Source organism: Palaemon carinicauda, chromosome 7 (genome assembly GCF_036898095.1).
Source record: "Palaemon carinicauda isolate YSFRI2023 chromosome 7, ASM3689809v2, whole genome shotgun sequence".
NCBI lineage: Eukaryota > Metazoa > Arthropoda > Malacostraca > Decapoda > Palaemonidae > Palaemon > Palaemon carinicauda.
The window spans coordinates 89,728,172-89,749,602 of NC_090731.1; the positions used below are offsets into that span (position 1 = coordinate 89,728,172).

The 21,431-nt window shown below is 37.0% G+C and overlaps 1 protein-coding gene across 7 annotated transcripts in view; it reads right to left on the minus strand.

Moving 5' to 3' along the window:
- Positions 1-21,431, minus strand: part of LOC137643962 (protein abrupt-like) — an 88,855-nt gene that overhangs the window by 16,607 nt on the left and 50,817 nt on the right. The gene's annotated exons all lie outside the window — the stretch shown is intronic.

The window sequence follows — 21,431 nt, forward strand, 5'->3', positions numbered from 1 at the left end:
CACTGAAACCTTCAGGCAAAAACAGTTACATTTCTTTGCAGAAGACTATCCTCAAACTTGCCTTATTTCTTTGTGAAAGAATATTATCATAAATTTTAGTTACCTAGACTTTTCAACCTGAAATTATGTAAAATGCTGCAATTTGTACTTTGCACCAACAAACTTTAACATACACAATCTAAATCACAAATTAAACAACAAATAATTCATCTGAAATTACCCAAGAGCCACTGAGAAGTGCATTACAGAAGACTAAGAACAACCACTCAACAAAATGCACGCTACTTTTTTTACTATTCTACAAAAAGTCAACCTCATTTAGCCATCACCTTGAAAATAAAGTTTTGTTCCTTAAACCAATACTTATTCATGTCTATGGATTTTTTTTCTATGTATACATTACTCTTAAAAAAACAAAAATTTACTAATTATTATAATTAGGTCAAAGAAGTTTTACAAAAAACAAAAAAAAAAAAAAAAAAAAAAAAAAACAGTAAACAAATCAACACAAGTAGTAAATAATGACAATCCTAAGTAGGTAAAAGCTAGAGCCACAGAAAAAAATCATTATAAAAGTTGTGGATGCAAGATTATGCCAGTTCACACCTTATACTATTGCCAGATTTTTACACCAACTCAGTTTACCATAGGGAACAAAGGTCTAACAAACTGATTGCGAAAATTCTTGTATTCTGAAAGCAATTGTCAAATTTCTTTCTTAGAAGTATGTAACAACACTTGAATCTCAGGTAAGATTCATGGATATAAATCTTTCCCCAAGATACTTTATAATGGAAAGTGTTGCCTTTCTTCAGTCAAAAGAAATGTGAAAAGACTGATACAGTACTTTGTATAAAAGAGAACCAGGGGAGGTGAAAACAGGTTTCAAAGTCCTGAGTTTGATTCATTTACAATTAAGGTACACACTTACCTGACTCAAGCTCATAAAATCGTGATAGAGAATATTGGTATATAGAGATAATTCAAGATTTTGAGAGTTATCTATCCTGAGGATATGTTTCTAATTCTTTTATTCTAGCTTGTTTTGAATATTGTTAATTTGTTTGGTCTTCAACACATTTTAGTGCTTTTCCATATTTTATTGCTTTTCAACATTTTATTGCTTTTCCATATTTTATATGTTAGATTTCTATCATACCTTGCCTATACTCTCAATATGTTTTACATACATACATACATATACCAAGGCACTTCCCCCAATTTTGGGGGGTAGCCGACATCAACAAAGAAACAAAAACAAAAAGGGGACTTCTACTCTCTACGTTCCTCCCAGCCTAACAAGGGACTCATCCGAGTTCAGCTGGTACTGCTAGGGTGTCACAGCCCACCCTCCCACATTATCCACCACAGATGAAGCTTCATAATGCTGAATCCCCTACTGCTGCTACCTCCGCGGTCATCTAAGGCATCGGAGGCAGCAGCAGGGCCTACCGGAACTGCGTCACAATCGCTCGCCATTCATTCCTATTTCTAGCACGCTCTCTTGCCTCTCTCACATCTATCCTCCTATCACCCAGAGCTTCCTTTACTCCATCCATCCACCCAACCCTTGGCCTTCCTCTCATACTTCTCCCATCAACTCTTGCATTCATCACCTTCTTTAGCACAGCCATTTTCCATTCTCTCAACATGGCCAAACCACCTCAACACATTCATATCCACTCTAGCTGCTAACTCATTTCTTACACCCATTTTCGCCCTCACTACTTCGTTCCTAACCCTATCGACTCGAGATACACCAGCCATACTCCTTAGACACTTCATCTCAAACACATTCAATTTCTGTCTCTCCGTCACTTTCATTCCCCACAACTCCGATCCATACAACACAGTTGGTACAATCACTTTCTCATATAGAACTCTCTTTACATTCATGCCCAACCCTCTATTTTTTATTACTCCCTTAACTGCCCCCAACACTTTGCAACCTTCATTCACTCTCTGATGTACATCTGCTTCCACTCCACCATTTGCTGCAACAACAGACCGCAAGTACTTAAACTGATCCAACTCCTCAAGTAACTCTCCATTCAACATGACATTCAACTTTGTATCACCTTCCCTTCTCGTACATCTCATAACCTTACTCTTACCCACATTAACTCTCAACTTCCTTCTCTCACACACTCTTCCAAATTCTGTCACTAATCGTCCAAGCTTCTCTTCTCTGTCTGCAACCAGTACAGTATCATCTGCAAACAACAACTGATTTATCTCTCATTCATGGTTATTCTCGTCTACCAGTTATAATCCTCGTCTAAGCACTCAAGAATTCACCTCTCTCACCAATCCATCAACATACAAGTTAAACAACCACGGCGACATCACACATCCCTGTCTCAGCCCCACTCTCACCGGAAACCAATCACTCACTTCATTTCCTATCGTAACACATGCTTTACTACCTTTGTAGAAACTTTTCACTGCTTGCAACAACCTTCCACCAATTCCATATAACCTCATCACATTCCACATCGCTTCCCTATCAACTCTATCATACGCTTTCTCCAGATCCATAAACGCAACATACACCTCCTTACCTTTTTCTAAATATTTCTCGCATATCTGCCTAACTATAAAAATCTGATTCATACAACCCCTACCTCTTCTAAAACCACCCTGTATTTCTAGGATTGCATTCTCTGTTTTATCCTTGATCCTATTAATCAGTACTCTACCATACACTTTTCCAACTACACTCAACAAACTAATACCTCTTGAATTACAACACTCATTACCCTTATATAGTGGAACAATACATGCACAAACCCAATCTACTGGTACCATTAACAACACAAAACACATATTAAACAATCTCACCAACCATTCAAGTACAGTCACACCCCCCACTTCAACATCTCAGCTCTCACACCATCCATACCAGATGCTTTTCCTACTCTCGTTTCCTCTAGTGCTCTCCTCACTTCATCTATTGTAATCTCTCTCTCATTCTCATCTCCCATCAATGGCACCTCAACACCTGCAACAGCAATTATATCTGCCTCCCTATTATCCTCAACATTCAGTAAACTTTCAAAATATTCTGCCCATCTTTTCCTTGCCTCCTCTCCTTTTAACAACCTTCCATTTCCATCTTTCACTGTCTCTTCAATTCTTGACCCAGCCTTCCTTACTCTCTTCACTTCTTTCCAAAACTTCTTCTTATTCTCTTCATATGAATGGCCCAATCCCTGACCCCACCTCAGGTCAGCTGCCCTCTTTGCCTCACGTACCTTGCGCTTTACTTCCACATTTTTCATAATTCTCTATACTATTACTCTGCAGCCATTCTTCAAAAGCCCTCTTTTTCTCTTCCACTTTTACCTTTACTCCTTCATTCCACCATTCACTGCCCTTCCTCATGCTGCCTCCAACAACCTTCTTTCCACACACATCACTTGCAATCCCAACAAAATTTTCTTTTACTAACTTCCACTCCTCCTCTAAATTGCCAGTTTCTCTTACTTTCACTTTGTCATATATCATTTTCAACCTTTCCTGATATTTACTTTTTACCCCCGGTTTTATTAGCTCTTCAACCCTCACTACCTCCCTTTTACATCCACCTACTCTATTCCCCCACTCTTTTGCTACAACTAATTTTCCTTCCACCAAAAAATATATACCCCTAAATACGTGCATGTCTTTCAATCTTCCAAACATTCTTTTAGTTATCAACACATAATCCATTAATGCCCTTTCTACTACTCTTCCATTTGCCACTCTTACCCATGTATACTTATTTTTATCTTTCTTTTTGAAAAAGCTATTACTTATCACCATCTCTTGCTCAACACACATATCTACCAGTCTCTCACCACTCTCATTTTCACCTGGTACGCCATACTTCCCAATGACACCTTCTACCTCTCCAGCGCCCACTCTAGCATTTAAGTCACCCATGACAACTACATAATTCCTTCTACCCAGTCCTTCTACACATCTAGTTAATTCATTCAAGAACTCATTCTGCTCCTCTTCACTTTTCTCACAACCTGGCCTATACGCACTGACAAAACCCCTACATTCCCTACCCAACCTAACCCTTACCCACATTAACCTAGATGGTATCTCTTTCCATTCCACTACTTTACCTGTCATCCATTCACTCAGCAAAGCCCCACCTTCTCTTGCTCTTCCCTTTTCAATACCAGACACTCTACCAGACATTTCACCAAACATCACTTCACCTTTCCCTTTTATCTTTGTCTCACACAAAGCCAATATATCCATCCTTCTATTCGTAAACATACTTCCAATCTCACATCTTTTACTCTCTATCGTACTACATCCACGCACATTCAAACACCCCAAAACTAGAGTGCGGGGAGCAGTCACTCTCCCCCCAGCACAAGGTAAGTAAGGCAAAGAGGGCAGCTGACCTGAGGTGGGGTCAGGGATTGGGTCATTCATATGAAGAGAATAAGAAGTAGTTTCGGAAAGAAGTGAAAAGAGTAAGGAAGGCTGGTTCAAGAATTGAAGAGAGAGTGAAAGTTGGATATGGAAGGTTATTAAAAGGAGAAGAGGCAAGGAAAAGGTGGGCAAAATATTTTGAAAGTTTACTGAATGTTGAGGATAATAGGGAGGCAGATATAATTGCTGTTGCAGGTGTTGAGGTGCCGGTGATGAGAGATGAGAATGAGAGAGAGATTACAAGAGAGGAAGTGAGGAGAATACTAGATGAAACGGAAACGAGAGTTGGAAAAGCATCTGGTATGGATGGTGTGAGAGCTGAGATGTTGAAGGAAGGGGGTGTGACTGTACTTGAATGGTTGGTGAGATTGTTTAATATGTGTTTTCTGTTGTCAATGGTACCAGTAGATTGGGTTTGTGCATGTATTGTACCACTATATAAGGGTAAGGGAGATGTGCACGAGTGTTGTAATTCAAGGGGTAATAGTTAGTTGAGTGTGGTGGGAAAAGTGTATGGTAGAGGATTAATAGGATTAAGGATAAAACAGAGAATGCAATCTTAGAAGTACAGGGTGGTTTTAGAAAAGGTAGGGGTTGTATGAATCAGATTTTTACAGTTAGGCAGATATGCAGGAAATATCTAGCAAAAGATAAGGAAGTGTATGTTGCGTTTATGGATCTGGAGAAAGAGTATAATAAGAGTTGATTGGGAAGCAATGTGGAATGTGATGAGGTTATATGGAGTTGGTGGAAGGTTGTTGCAAGCAATGAAAAGTTTCTACAAAGGTAGTAAAGCATGTGTTACGATAGGAAATGAAGCGAGTGATTGGTTTCCGGTGAGAGTGGGGCTGAGACAGGGATGTGTGGAGTCGTCGAGGTTGTTCAACTTGTATGTTGATGGATTGGTGAGAGAGGTAAATGCTCGAGTGCTTGGACGAGGATTGAAACTGGAAGACGAGAATAACCATGAATGGGAGGTAAATCAGTTGTTGTTTGCGGATGATACTGTACTGGTTGCAGACGCGGAAGAGAAGCTTGGCCGATTAGTGACAGAATTTGGAAGGGTGTGTGAGAGAAGGAAGTTGAGAGTTAATGTGGGTAAGAGTAAGGTTATGAGATGTACGAGAAGGGAGGGTGGTGTGAGGATGAATGTCATGTTGAATGGAGAGTTACTTGAGGAGGTGGATCAGTTTAAGTACTTGTGGTCTGTTGTTGCAGCAAATGATGGAGTGGAAGCAGATGTACGTCAGAGAGGGAATGAAGGATGCAAAGTGTTGGGGGCAGTTAAGGGAGTAGTAAAAAATAGAGGGTTGGGCATGAATGTAAAGAGAGTTCTGTATGAGAAAGTTTTTGTACCAACTGTGATGTATGGATCGGAGTTGTGGGGGAATGAAAGTGACGGAGAGACAGAAATTGAATTTGTTTGAGATGAAAGGCCTAAGGAGTATGGCTGGTGTATCTCGAGTAGATAGGATTAGGAACGAAGTAGTGAGGGTGAGAACGGGTGTAAGAAATGAGTTAGCAGCCAGAGTGGATATGAATGTGTTGAGGTGGTTTGACCATGTTGAGAGAATGGAAAATGGCTGTCTGCTAAAGAAGGTGATGAATACAAGAGTTGATGAGAGAAGTACAAGAGGAAGGCCAAGGTTTGGGTGGATGGATGGAGTGAAGGAAGCTCTGGGTGATAGGAGGATAGATGTGAGAGAGGCAAGAGCTTGTGCTAGAAATAGGAATGAATGGCGAGCGATTGTGACGCAGTTCCGATAGGCTCTGCTGCTTCCTCCGGTGCCTTGGAAGACCATAGAGGTAGCAGCAGTAGGGGATTCAGCGTTACGAAGCTTCATCTGTCATGGATAATGGGAGATGGTGGGCTGTGGCACCCCTAGCAGTACCAGCCGAACTCGGTTGAGTCCTTTGTCAGGCTTGGAGGAACGTAGAGAGGAGAGGTCCCCTTTTCTGTTTCATTTGTTTGTAGTCGGCTACCCCCCAAAATTGGGGGAAGTGCCTTGGTATATGTATGTATCATAATCTTACTATAAACTCAGGAATGACCCTTTTTACTTATTACAGTACTCTAATTTGATAATGCCTTATACTTTATTAATGTATATTGCTATAAACATTTTCTCAATTTTCAGTAACGCTTTGCCCAGTTACCTTCTAAACACGTCCATTTACACTCAATTACACAATTTACTGATTCATAAGGAATTCACACCAATTATTCCTTTTGCTTCCTCCCGTTTCAGATATATCTTCCCGATTAAAAATAGCTTATCGGATACGAACGTTTATTTTCTCCCCTTCAGCTACAGCTCATTATTTACATTTGGCAGTACTGTATATTTCCTAGAGAATCTTTTCTTCGTAGCAAGTAATAATATAATGCAAACATGTCAGTCTTATTCTACTTAACTTGTAACTATGCAATTGTTTACTATTGTCAAGAGGTTGCAATACAAGCAAAACGGCTGTTATCCGATTCAAATGTTCATAAAAACAAAGCTGCTTTTCGTTAAGTTGTTATTGTTGCTGTACGAGATTACGCAATGATTATAATGTTACAGTACTAATAATAATTTTATAATTTTCTTATTTTATTAAGTTATTGAACTAAAAGATGGGAGAAATGGAGTAACGGACGTTAGTCTATTGTAATTTGGTTTATCAAAAAAGGAACTCATGATACACCAGATCTAAGATAAAATAACTTTTAAGGGTAAAAATTTACGAGTCGCACTATAGGCAAGCTCAGCTGTTAAAGGAGTATACAGTAGGCTATATGGTAAGTATCAACAGAAGAAAGAGTACACTGAAGATGGTCACTAACAAAATTGACAACAATCCATTTACACATCCAAAAAAGGGCATCAGATTAAGCATTACACCCTCAGGATGATATTTGTAATGGCTTCCAAGATAGACTCAAAAGATCCACAGAAAAAAAGAGTACTGTAATCCTATGCAGGAATTTTACTGCATTTGGTTAATGCCAATATATTTTGAATATCTTGATTCCCTAAACAGGAGTACTGTTCTATACAGTAAACCTTAAAAATTTCATTCATGATTTATAAAAAAAGAAAAATTGAGTTTTAAATTATTTTATGGCAATACTTTGAAAGCCTGGAATGATCTACATTCTTAAAAAGACAGAATGAAATGGTGGACTCATCTATGAGGAAGGTTACATACCATACAGAAACAAATTCTGAATGAATGCTTTTGTACAGAGTATTATTCAGGCCTTTAAGTAAGGCAAAACATAAGAAGAGACATGGACAGAGTACAAGGATAAAGAAAGACTGGGGTTACTAAAACAAGAATTATCCAAGAAATAGCCATCTGAGAAGGGCTTTATATTAATTTCAACTTCAGAGATGAAGCAAGCTGGATTAAGAAGTTAATAAAAGTTTTATGAGAAAAGACCAAATAACTTGTTTCAGTATGAGGCATTACCAAGAATTCTTATGTCCTCTTAATGCAGGAAACAATTTTCCTTCATAAGCAGGAGCTGCTGCAGCCTAACTTGAAAATGCCTGATGAATCTAACCACATTACCAGATGCCCAAATATTAGAGTACTGTAGTTAGTTCATGAGTTGAATGGGAAGATTCAATAGAAGGGGAAACATGCTTTAAATATCAAGGTCACCAACTCTCCATTGCAAGGTACACCCAGCTCCAGGCTACAGCAAAAAGAACAAAGATCCTTCATGGAAAAATAAACTGCCACAGGTGTATATAAGCAACACATTAATCATAAATGTTGAGGATTAGTGGGGGAAAGCCATGATCGGAAATCATAAGAATGAGAAATATCAGAGGCGAGTTAAAAATGCAACCTTTAGCATGAATTTATGTTACACCATGAAACTTGTTAGGAAATGAGGGCCATACTTTTCATTACAACAATAACAGAGCTTCTGGAATGGAGGTTAAGCAGAGTGATGTGTATTCTCTTGCATTCCAATAATACTATTTTAGTAAATGCATAAGAAAAGATAAACACCTGTCACAATACATCAAGGAAAATCAAGGAAGTAAACCGACAGAATCAGCAGAGCCAAATCTAAAGTACAAAACCGTGAGTAGAATTTTAGCCAGATAGGATCATTAATGAAAATTTATGATACAAAAGCTCTGTTATTACATACTATTCTGGTTCAATTATATGATGAAAGTAATGAAAGAGTATTGTCTGACAAAACTACTTTCTTGTAGTTTTTTTAGAATTTTTATCTGCAAGCTATCAACATGACTGTTTTTAAACTAGATTTCCCCATAATTGGAATCAATGTGAAACAAAGTATTGCCACAATTTCTTCACCACAGTTATCCCTATACTAAGGGGTCTATTGCCTTGATGTTTTCTAATTATTTTTACTAAAGCATCTTCCAGTACCATACTCTTCATTCCAACCACTACTTCACTTTATCATGGCATCTAATCATTTGCCTCCCTCTCGACTTTCTGCCCAAGCCATCTTTAATCACTCCACACCTATCCTTATATTATCCCTATACCCTTCCAATCTTGATTCTCTTATCAAGTCTGTAATCTTTACTACCATAGTACTTTAACTTCTTAATTTGTCAGAATTTCAAGCTAGATCCCTGAAATCCACCTTGACATCCTCAATTCTGTTTGTTCACCTTTCGTTGCTTAGGTCTTCATTTTCTATTCTTTTGGGATTCTTTCATTACACATCAACCTCACCACTTCTCATGTCCACCAAGCAGCTTTTATTGCTTTCAACATCAACTTCACACCCTCTCTCCAGCTTAAAAAAGATAAAAAACCTCTTTACAGCTTAAAAAAGATCCAAAGTATTTGAAATTGTTTTACAGATAGATATTTTCCATCTTGCATAAATACCTTATACCCTCTTCCTGCTGGCTAAACTTCATGGTCTAAGTTTACCATCATACCATTCCATTCACGAGATTGAGAACAAAATTTTTAAAAAATCAGGACTCAATATATATGAGCAGTACTGGTTGACACTTCTGCAGACAAAACCTAACATCGAGGAAAGAGTAATTATGACAATGAAGCTACCTTGCACACACAGTATAGCATTGACCTGTCTGCCATTCAATTTTTAACTTTTCTTTGAAAAACTCTTTCAAACGACAAGAGCTGGTCTTTCCTCAATTCTCAAAAATCACCCAATTTAGGCAGGTCTGGTTGTGAAAAATACTTTACCAATGTAGTCTCTCTCATCTCTATGCCCTAAAGTAAAGATAATGCATTAAGCAATAAACAGTAACTTATGAGTCTTACTAATAGATTCAAAATATCGAAGATTAGACTTGTTTACAAGTTATAATGGCATCCATGTATAAGGCAGAAAACCAAATACAGTAAGAAACCTTCTAAAGTCACCACACTAACAGTCCTCCTTAGGGACATTTACATAAATTCCTGCAAACATGTTACGATGCCTTTAGAGTCCTAGTTTTAGAAATAGGCTCAAAATTTATTCTTTGGATACCTCCACGTTGAATTCTTTCTAGAACAGTTTCACTCCAGTCTCTGTCTATTCAAAAACGGTATTAAACTTATCGATTCGATAAACTCTGCATAACCAGTTAACTTTATCATTACTAAAACTGCTATACCTACTTCTAAACACAAATGGACTTTGTTCAAATTCTACCAGTTCTTTCTTCATCCAAATGTCACCACACTTTACATTACCTTTAGATATAGTATTACTTTACTATTTAGCAAACTATACTTGTTTTTCTATTGGATACGAGTAACCCATGAGAATTATCTAATCTATAGCACTTGTTTCTCTTCTGAAGAGAAGCTTGGCTGATTATTGACAAAGTTTGGAAGGGTATGTGAGAGAAGAAAGTTAAGAGTTTATATGGTTAAGAGCAAGGTTATGAGATGCACGAGAAGGGAGGGTGGGGCGAGGATGAATATCCTGTTGAATGGAGAGTTACTTGAGGAATTAGATCAGTTTAAGTAGTTGGGGTCTGCTGTTGCTGCAAATGGTGGAGTGGAAGCATATGTACATCAGAGAGTGAATGAAGGTTGAAAAATGTTGGAACCAGTGAAGGGATTGGTAAGGAATTGAGGGTTAGGCATGAATGTAAAGTGTGTTCCGTATGAGAGTCATTGAACCAAATGTGATGTATGGATCGAAGTTGAGGGGAATGAAAGTGACGGAGAGACAGAAAATGAATGCGTTCAAGATGAAGTGTCTAAGGAGTATGTCTGGTGTATCTTGATTAGATAGGGTTAGGAAGTTGTGAGGATGAAAACGGGTGTAAGAAATGATTTAGCATCTGGAGTGGATATGAATGTGTTGAGGTGGTTTGGCGATGTTGAGAGAATGGAAAGTGGCTGTCAGCTAAAGAACGTCAGGAATGCAAGTGTTGATGGGAGAAGTACAAGAGGAAGGCCAAGGTTTGGGTGGATGGATGGAATGAAGAAAGCTCTGGGTGATAGGATAGATGTGAGAGAGGCAAGAAAGCGTGCTAGAAATAGGAATTAATGGCGAGCGATTGTGACGCAGTTCCGGTAGGCCCTGCTGCTTCCTTGGGTCGCCTTGGTGACCGCGGAGGTAGCAGCAGTAGGGGGTTCAGCGTATGCAACTTAATTTGTTGTGGATAACGGGAGGGTGGGCTGTGGCACCCTGGCAGTAAGGGCCAAACTCGGCTGAATCCCTCGTCAGGATGGGAGGAGCGGAGCGAGGAATGGTCCCTTTTCATTCCTTTTTTTTTTTCATGTCGGCTACACCCCAAAATTGGGGAATGTACCTTGGTAAATAGATAGATGGAATAGCACTTGTCTCTTCTCATTGGGTGTTTTGATCAATTCATTTTAGAACCACCCCTAAAAAAGCATTCCTTCTCCTCTCAGATATCCTTAATAACACCTTTATCAGAAATATATAAAAAACTTTTGTGAAAGCCAGTTGCCTTCAAAACAATTCACTGACTATTCCAATGTATATACAAGCTACCAAATTTTCCAGATTAACTTTCAACAAAAATATTCTATTGAAATCTTTCTTTTTTATTTTTTTCTCATCAATATTTGCTCAATAAAGGCATTAGATTTCATGGCCCAATTAACACCTGATTATACGTCACCAGTAAAAGTGGAAAAAATATTGACATTACCATAGTTCAAAAAAATTATGCTCTCTCTTTTCTATCTTCAATAATAAGTTCCAAATAACTCATTGTAATTTTTCTAACACTATCTTTTGTTCCTGAAGTCCTGCTCTTCTATATAATTACATTTATCAAGTTCTCCACCATATACACTTCATTCATCAAGGTCTCTGCCATATACACTTCAATCATCAAGGTCTCCACCACATTATTATTATTAATTGCTAAGCTACAACCCTAATTGGAAAAGCAGGATACTATTAGCCCAGGGGCCCCAACAGGGAAAATAGCCCAGTGAGGAAAGAAAACAAGAAAGAATAAAATATTTTAAAAACAGTAATATTAAAATAAATATTTCATATATAAACTTTAAATAATTTAACAAAACAAGAGGAAGAGAAATAACAAAGAATAATGTGCCCGAGTGTACCCTCAAGCAAGAGAACTCTAACCAAAGACAGTGGAAGACCATGGTACAGAGGCTTTGACACTACTCAAGACTAAGAGAACAATGGTTTGATTTTGGAGTGTCCTTTTCCTAGAAGAGCTGCTTACATACATACATATACCAAAGCACTTCCCCCAATTTTGGGGGGTTGCCGACATTAAACAAACGAAACAGAAAAGGTGACCTCTCCTCTCTACGTTCCTCCCAGCCTGACAAGGGACTCAATCGAGTTCGGCTGGTACTGCTACGGTGGCACAGCCCACCCTCCCCCGTTATCCACCACAGATGAAGCTTCATAACGCTGAATCCCCTACTGCTGCTACCTTCACGGTCATCCAAGGCACCGGAGGAAGTAGCAGTGCCTACCGAAACTGCGTCACAATCGCTCACCATTCATTCCTATTTCTAGCACGCTCTCTTGCCTCTCTCACATCTATCCTCCTAGCACCCAGAGCTCCCTTCACTCCATCCATCCACCCAAAACATTGGCCTACCTCTTGTACTTCTCCCATCAACTCTAGCATTCATCACCACCTTTAGCAGACAGCCATTTTCCATTCTCTCAACATGGCCAAACCACCTCAACACATTCACATCCACTCTAGCTGCTAACTCATTTTTTACACCCATTCTCACCCTCACTTCTTCGTTCCTAACCCTATCTACTCGAGATACACCAGCCATACTCCTTAGACACTTCATCTCAAACAAATTCAATTTCTGTCTCTCCGTCACTTTCATTCCCCACAACTCCGATCCATACATCACAGTTGGTACAATCACTTTCTCATACAGGACTCTCTTTACATTCATGCCCAACCCTCTATTTTATACTACTCCCTTAACTGCCCCCAACACTTTGCATCCTTCATTCCCTCTCTGACGTACATCTGCTTCCACTCCAACATTTGCTGCAACAACAGACCACAAGTACTTAAACTGATCCACCTCCTCAAGAAACTCTCCATTCAACATGACAGTCTTCAACCTCGCACCACCTTCCCTTCTCGTACATCTCAACCTTACTCTTATCCACATTAACTCTCAATTTCCTTCTCTCACACACCCTTCCAAATTGTGTCACTAATCGGCCAAGCTTCTCTTCCTCGTCTGTAACCAGTACAGTATCATCCGCAAACAACAAATGATTTACCTCCCATTCATGGTATTACTTTACTATTTGGCAAACTACACTTCTGTTTTCATGTTGGATACGAGGAACCCTTGAGAATTTATCTAATCTATAGCACTTGTTTCTCTTCTGAAGAGCTGTTTACCATAGCTAAAGAGTCTCTTCTACCCTTACCAAGAGGAAAGTAGCCACTGACCAATTACAGTGCAGTAGTTAACACCTTGGGTGAAGAAAAATTGTTTGGTAATCTCAGTATTGTCAGGTGTATGAGGACAGAGGAGAACCTGTAAAGAATAGGCCAGACTATTCGGTGTATGTGTAGGCAAAGGGAAAGTGAACTGTAATCAGAGAGAAGGATCCAATGTAGTACTGTCTGGCTAGTCAAAGGACCCCATAACTCTCTAATGGTAGTATACAATGGGCAGCTGGTGCCCTGGCCAACCTACTACTATTCATCTATGTCTCCGCCATATACACTTCCTTCATCAAGGTCTTCGCCATATAAATTTCAGTTATAGGGACAGCCATGATAGGGAAAAGTTATGGGATAGTATTTGAAAATACTTGGAGTGAAGAGGTAAAGATGATGATGTGAACATCAATTCCTTTATCTATCATTGTATTACAACCAAATTTATCTGACCAGACTACCAAAGGAAAGGCATCAACATAATTGGAAGAAAATATGTTAATGAAGTTACACATTCATTTGCAATAGATCATATTTCAGTGACCTACCAAAGAAAACCAATGCTTCACTCATATTTTTCCTATAGAACCACTTCTGACAAATATTGCAAGCAAAGTTAATTTGGTGACAACCTGCCAATATTCTAAATTGATTTGTAATTCTGCCAATATTCTAAATTGATTTGTAATAACTGGTGCAGAATCCAGAATCTAAGGTAATTGATTAACACCCCATCATAGCATAAATATACAAATCTTAAAATTCTTTGTACTTGTAATATCCATAAGTTTCCTCTATTTGAACACTTAATCACCTATCAATGTTTACTATAGAACTTCCATGCAATATTTTCCCATAATGAGACTACACGTGAAATTAATTCTTTCCAGCGCCTTTTATCTTAGACCTTTTCAGCCATTGTTCCCCACTTAGTCTAGGATTAAATCACCAGGAAATTTCTACAAATCTTGGCCTCTTTACCTTCAAATTGACTACAATTCCGACTAAATGTCCCTTGCCGCTGCTCATCCCATGTCTAACCGACCTTAAATCTTTTATGATCTCCCTTTTTACATTCATGACAATGGAAAAACCATTTCTTGATTTCATTCTTCACAATAAGACCTTACCACTGCACCCATCTAACCTGGAATTTTAACCTTATCCAGTAAAACAGACCTTATATTTCAAACAATTTTTGCAGTTGACTAAATATAGGCCCTTAATCAAAAATAGTTTAGAATCTTTTCTGTATTTCCTCTACACCATTTCCATTTTTTCCCTTTCTGGCCTTCCAAGAGCTGCATCACCATCTTGAGATTTAATATTCATAGAGCATTGAGTTTTAACTGCACAAAAGTGTCATCTTCCTTGCAAACATGCAGTTTCCTAGCACGCAGAGCACAAAGTTGGAATTTTTAATGAAGAAAAATTATGCTAACTAGCCATAATCTAAAAATTTCTATTTTGCAACAAAAGTTAAATACAAAAGCATTTACTAGAGCTTGTTTATATATCATTACCCACATCACACCATATATATTCAAAAAAGCCCATCCAATACAAGCAAAATTTCATCCATTCACAGCCAAGATGTGAGATTAAACAATATTCAAATGCAATTGAAACTTGAAAAAAAAAAAAATTCTTAATGAGCAAAACTTGGAAACTCAACCAAACTTAAATATTCATACTGTACTGTATTATAAAAAAAAAATAAAAAAAAATGAAACTATACAAAATAACAATACAGTAAAAACCAAATTTCAAAGATGAAATTTATCATTTCTATACTGTACTCACCTGATGTTCATAGTCTTCTCTCAAAACCGTTTATAAGACATCTACCCTATATAAAAAAAAAATTCCAATTTTTTCCCGCTGTGCATAATGCCTCAATCTTTAATTTAGTCGTATGTAAATCTGAAGGTTGATGACGACAATCTAGGCATGGGGTACGCCATTGTTTCCAAGTCTCAAAAGTCAAAACACTCTAACATAGAACATCAAGTGAGTATAGAGATAAATTCTATTACTAAAATGCTCTTTATTTTTAGGAAATTCCACTGATTCACATACTCTGATGGAGGTGGGCTAGTGAAGGAAAGAGGTAGGAAAGTAACGTCCCAGATTAATGAACTTTATTAATCACCTGGGACTCTTCTAGTTCAACAGTAAGCAATTATAACCCAAACTAAACTTAAAATAATTTACTTTGGGTTCATAACATATTTCCACCATCATAATTCTTAGAACAATAAACTTACACTAATCAACACCTTGAACATTCTTAATGAAAAAATTAATGGAATAATAAACCAAATCTAAGAAAATTAATTAACAGTAAATTTATGACATTTACACTATATCCCCCCGTTACTGCAGTAACTGACGTCCATTATTTTTCTAATAAAAAGGGTTTCTTTAAGATACAGCCTTTCAAAAACTGTGTTGGTACACAACCGAGTTGCTGCCAAAAATTCCTTTCAATGAAATATTTTTACAGAAATAAAGAGATCGCTGCACTTCTACTTTGTATATTTGAAAATCCATATCCTTCATGACTCAAATCTAATTCCCATTGTGTTTATTACTAAACCCATAACAATAAATAAAATAACATTTTGGAAAGAGGATCCCCCAAAATCCTAAACCCACAAACCAATCAAGAACTTTTATCCTAATATCTCAGTCTTTGTCTAAATACAAGTAAAAATTGACAGCTCTCACAGAACAAAGATATCTGATCTCTAACTTATAACAAGTTTTCCTCTCCTAATATGAAAGGTTCTTAAAATAATTTCTAACTATTTATGTGAGTAGAGATAAAATAATCTTACTATCTCCAAACCTATACCTGTATTATAGGAAAAAGCCTGCTGTACATTAATGCATTCAACTGATGTCAAAGCTAATATGAAAACCATTTTAGCTGTGAGATCATTAAAAGCAATATACTCCAAATTTCAAACAGAACTCTATAAAATATAATGCACTTAGATTCCAATAACTTGGTTGCTACTACTGTACATTTATCAATAGAATCCTTGAATACATCTTCAATAAAACCAGAAGCAAAGAAGTCAAAGTCAATATGCTCAGCCTCAGCAGATAACTTCATCTTATATAAAAAAAGAAAATAAAAAACTCAAACTATCCAAACTAACTTTTGTTACTAAAACATTCCTTGATTTACACCAATTAAAACAACCATTCTAAAGTCTTTAATGTAAATTATTAATGGACTGCCTTGAGTGACCTAAGACAGAAAAACACTGTGGCTCTTAGAATACAAAAGACAGAATCTGCCAAGTTGGATAAAGCGAGTAGGGGTTTTAGTGAACTAACCTCAAAACCAGTTGTCCGGAAAGACTGAATTTGTAAGACAACCTCCTTGGAAACTTCGACAACAAAGGCCACAAAACTGTAAACCACCCTCTCTATAGCCAAAAGGAAGTACTGGAGTGGTTTGTAAACCATTGAACTAGCTTAACACACCTCAAATAATGGAGAACAAATCATACAGACCTACAAAGTTAAAGGGATCTGAAACTGGTGATAAAACATATCTACTGGTTTCTTGGTAAGCGATTGTCAAAGATATTATCAAATTTTGACTTCTCTAGCTCAAAATCATCTAACAGTGAAGTACGAGAAATTATTTGATTGGGAGTATCTGTAATTCATCTTTACTAAGAATAAACAGAGGTAGAAGGATAATTTTCCTTAAAATTGTCCAAAATCAAAGAACTTCTGGTATCCTGTGACACTGTGCCTACTAGTTTTGAATTTATGCCAGTACTGTTGCATTACCTAAAAGCAGCCATGCTCTTGCCAATCACGAGACTTTTGAACCATAAGGGTATAGAACAAGGATAGACCCCTTCTTCTTTAATAAATTCTCCGACCAAAGATGATAACCCAATGTTTGCATCCCACCCTTCCTGGAGAGCATTCATGAAAAGTGAAATATACGAACCCTCACTTCTTAGGACACTTTTGGGTTAAATGAAGATTGTCCCACCAGTCCACTAGTTGACGTTGGTTTTGCATCTTTAACAAACAAATACTAGATACACTGAAATATAATCCTATAAGACTTGCAAGTCCTTCAGCCATCACAGCCAGAGCCTCTGTAGGAGCAAATAATCAAAGTCCTATTTCAGTTATGAATAAAAAAAAATCTTGAATGTACTGTACTATAGATCTTGAGTGGTAGTACACTAGTTTGCATTCAAGAGGCTTCTAGCTTTAATACTTAATCCATATTTGATATGATATAACAACCAATATACAGAGCTACTGTATGGGAAGGAGCTGAAAAGTGTTTGTGTGTACTGAACACCGGCCTAACCATAAGTTAACATACTTGTTCCCTATGGTTACCACACAATTCACAAAAACTGCAGCAGCCTTTTAAGACCAATATGAAATAGATTTGTCTAGATAATTTGAGTAACCTAAAATAAAATAATGAACCGGGTGACCTGCAAATTTAGCTGCCTTACTATAAAGACAGCACCCATGGTCCTTCTCCCCCTTCCATGAATCCATATTGTTTTTCCTTAACCTTAACAATCTCTCATCTAAACCCTATCAAAAACCTTCATATTATGCTCTGTTAGTTTAATTCCCCTGTAGTTACCACAATCCATGATATCACCTTTTTGCTTCAATATAGATACTGTTAAACTCTCCTCCCAGTCTTTGTCTTTGGGCATTATTTTCTCTCCTCATATTGCTTTAAACAAATCTAGCACCCATTCTCCCCTCAATACCTCTAGTATCCTGACCATTTCAATTTGAAACTCTGATGGCATTTGTCACTTTACCCAATACCTGCTTCACTTCTGTATTCCATATCATTTTGATATGCCAAGTTACAATATACGTATACTGTAGTATAAAAAGGTTGCTCGTAAGTCCTTACTTCAGTGGATAAAGCTACAAGTCCAGTCTTCTATCTTGGAATTCAGTACTTGTATATAACAGACCAAAGCGTAGAAATGAGAGGAATTGCAATAGGACATCAAGTAATTCATACCGAGGCTCCTGAAATATTAATTCTGTCTATGGTGCACTGAGTAGCATCAAAACCCTACTAAGTGGCAAAATAGAACCACTATGCAAAACTTGAGGAGTTAACCCAGGATTTCAAATAGGGCAAGTTAGGCTAGAAGAACTGCTTTGCCTACAGATTCATAGATTGCCTTAGATTTACAAGCAAAGCAAAAGTAAAAGCATAGGATACTTAACCCGATGTCTAAAGTAAAGCTTTAGCGCCATTTCAATGCCATCTAATCATCTAATATAATCACCTTGCCTAATCTTTCCTGGATTTTCCCCTGGACAACTTTAATTTACTTTTGCGTTTTGAGCTAGCCCATGGGGTTGCCAATTAATAGATTAAATCATGTTGTTGCTATATAGTGTAAACCAAAAAATGGTATCTTCTGACTTGTGGTTCATAGGAACTGCACATTTGTCAATAAACACTAACAGTGACGAGTTATCAGAAGGTTTATGCGCATCTAACAACGCTGTCTGTCACCCAAGGGTTAGTAGGGGGTGTTGTTTTCTGGAATTGCAATGAATGCTGGTGAGAATGGTGTGCAACTTTGTGAAAGGATTTCGGCCACAGGATGTTTTTGGTTAAGAAATATGGTTTCCCAATATATCATATTTATTGGTAAACCATATTTCTCAACCCAAAACATTATCCTGTGGCCGATATCCTTTCACAAAGCCATACACCATTCTCACCAGCATTCATTGCAATTCCAGAAAACAACATTCCCTACTGTTGAGTCATCTGAACAAAAACAGCGAAAACTTACAGTAGAGATATTACTGTACATATATTACAGTAATATAAACAATAGTATCACAGTGTTATATGGCACAGTATTACTGGATAGGAACAACAGAGTTTTGTTATAATTGTATGATAACTAATGTACTTAGTAAAGTTATAGTTTAGGTTAGAACAGCAACTACATACTTTAGTATTACATACTGTACTGTAGCTTACCGTGTCCAGTACGTAGTGTACACGTGTACTGTACACCTACTGATTTAATTACACACCATCTATACTGTGATACAAACAGAGTAAAAACAATATTAGGCAGTAGTTCATGAGTTAATTATCTGAGCATAGGCAATGGTCAGTGCATTATAGGTTAGGTTAGGAGTTATCCCACCCTAGGGCATCAAAGATACGGGAATTTGCGCCTGTCTCTGTTACCTAACCCTCTCGAAGAGTGGGGCCTCGCTGTATGTGATATCATTCAGATGTTGGCTAACAATCTCTGATATTGATTAAAATTATTCAGATGTTGACTAATATTACCCAGATTATGTTGTAGAGGATATTATGTACAGTATTACAAGATTAAAATGACAGTGACAACTGTAACATTTCTAAAAAAAAATGGTATGAAACTGTGGAAGACAAAAATACCCGAGATGAAGGTTACATAAGGGGTCCCATCTATGTTTTTTTTTTTTTTTTAAGTTTCCAGAAACATAAATTTCCTATAATTTTACGTAAGTTTTTGTTTACTTAGTTGTGTATTTGAAAGAGAAAGAACATCAGATTAAATTATATAGTTATATTTCAGGTTTTACAGTATTTTTATATAACAAAATCTGAGGAGAGACAAGAGTTTTCCTGAGAAGAATCACCTGTCATTTGATAATTTTTTGTTTGATCATAAAAGTGATTGGTATTTAATATAAATGTCTGTTTATCCAATTACAAAATATCTATGTACCTAATTGAATAAAATCCTGTTTGTATATGCTGAATTATAATTTTTCTGCTGAGAGAGAGAGAGAGAGAGAGAGAGAGAGAGAGAGAGAGAGGAGAGAGAGAGAGAGAGAGAGAGAGAGAGAGAGAGAGAGGAATTTCATTTTTTTTGTTTAATCATATGAATAAATGATGTATATTGCACATGTGCATATCAAGATTACAAAATATTTTTTTATATGATTGATTTGGACAAGCCATGTTTGTACTGTATATGTTGAGATTGTAGTTTACCCAATTTTTAGGTAGTGAGTGCGTGCATTTTCTTTCTATTCATTACTCAGATTTATCATTGTTCTACATAAATTTATTGCTTCTTTTTTGTTATTACATATACTTCATTTTGTTGCAAACCAGAGATTCAAGGTTTGGATAAAATAGACACACCGTATAGGAAAAAAGCAATTTGCACACAGGGTATTCTAGAATCTAAAACAAAGACAGCCTACACCGTGGCAGACAGCACACATTCTGTTCGAATAACAACCATGACTTCAGATTAAGAAGTCGAACTCTTTATATGCGGGACGAGTACCGAAATTTAATGAATTTGAAAATCTACAATTCATAAAAAAAATAAATTTTCTTTCAATTACATTTTTTTTCTTCTTGGATACGTTCTACTTATTCACTAGACAGTACAGGGGTATATTATTGATACTGTAAATAATCTGACACAATCTGGATCACAGGGAGAAGAATATCCGAGCTCTTAAATGTGACGATAAAACTTAACAGACAATAGGAACTATGGCATACCCACACCTAGATAGTTACCATCAACCTCCAGATTAACTCTATACTAGAGGCATTTTGCAAGGAAAGAAAAGAGGGTCATTTCTAATTTTACAGCACACTTCAGCATTTAAACAAGTTTTGAGAGATGCACTATGATCAACAGAGGAGTTTCATAGAAATAAAATATAATGATGCTACAAGATATTAGCAAACAGAACTAGGTACTCAGCCACCTGAAATAAAAATAAAAGGTTCAGACAATATAACAAAACCAGATGCTGTATCTAAAATTTTCTGAGGTGGCTAAATGTAATGTTGAGAAGGTTCACATGCAACTTACACCTTAATACTAGCTTATAGACTTGCTAGTCAAATTAAACTAATGAAAATTATCAATAACACAGGCTTACTAAGTACTGACTCATCAAGTAAATCTCCATATACTGTACTGGGTCTACTCATTCATGATCATGTTGAGCAATTGAAAGTTGCTGAAACAAACTTTTAATATATATAAGGAAAACTTAACTTGGATTAAAACG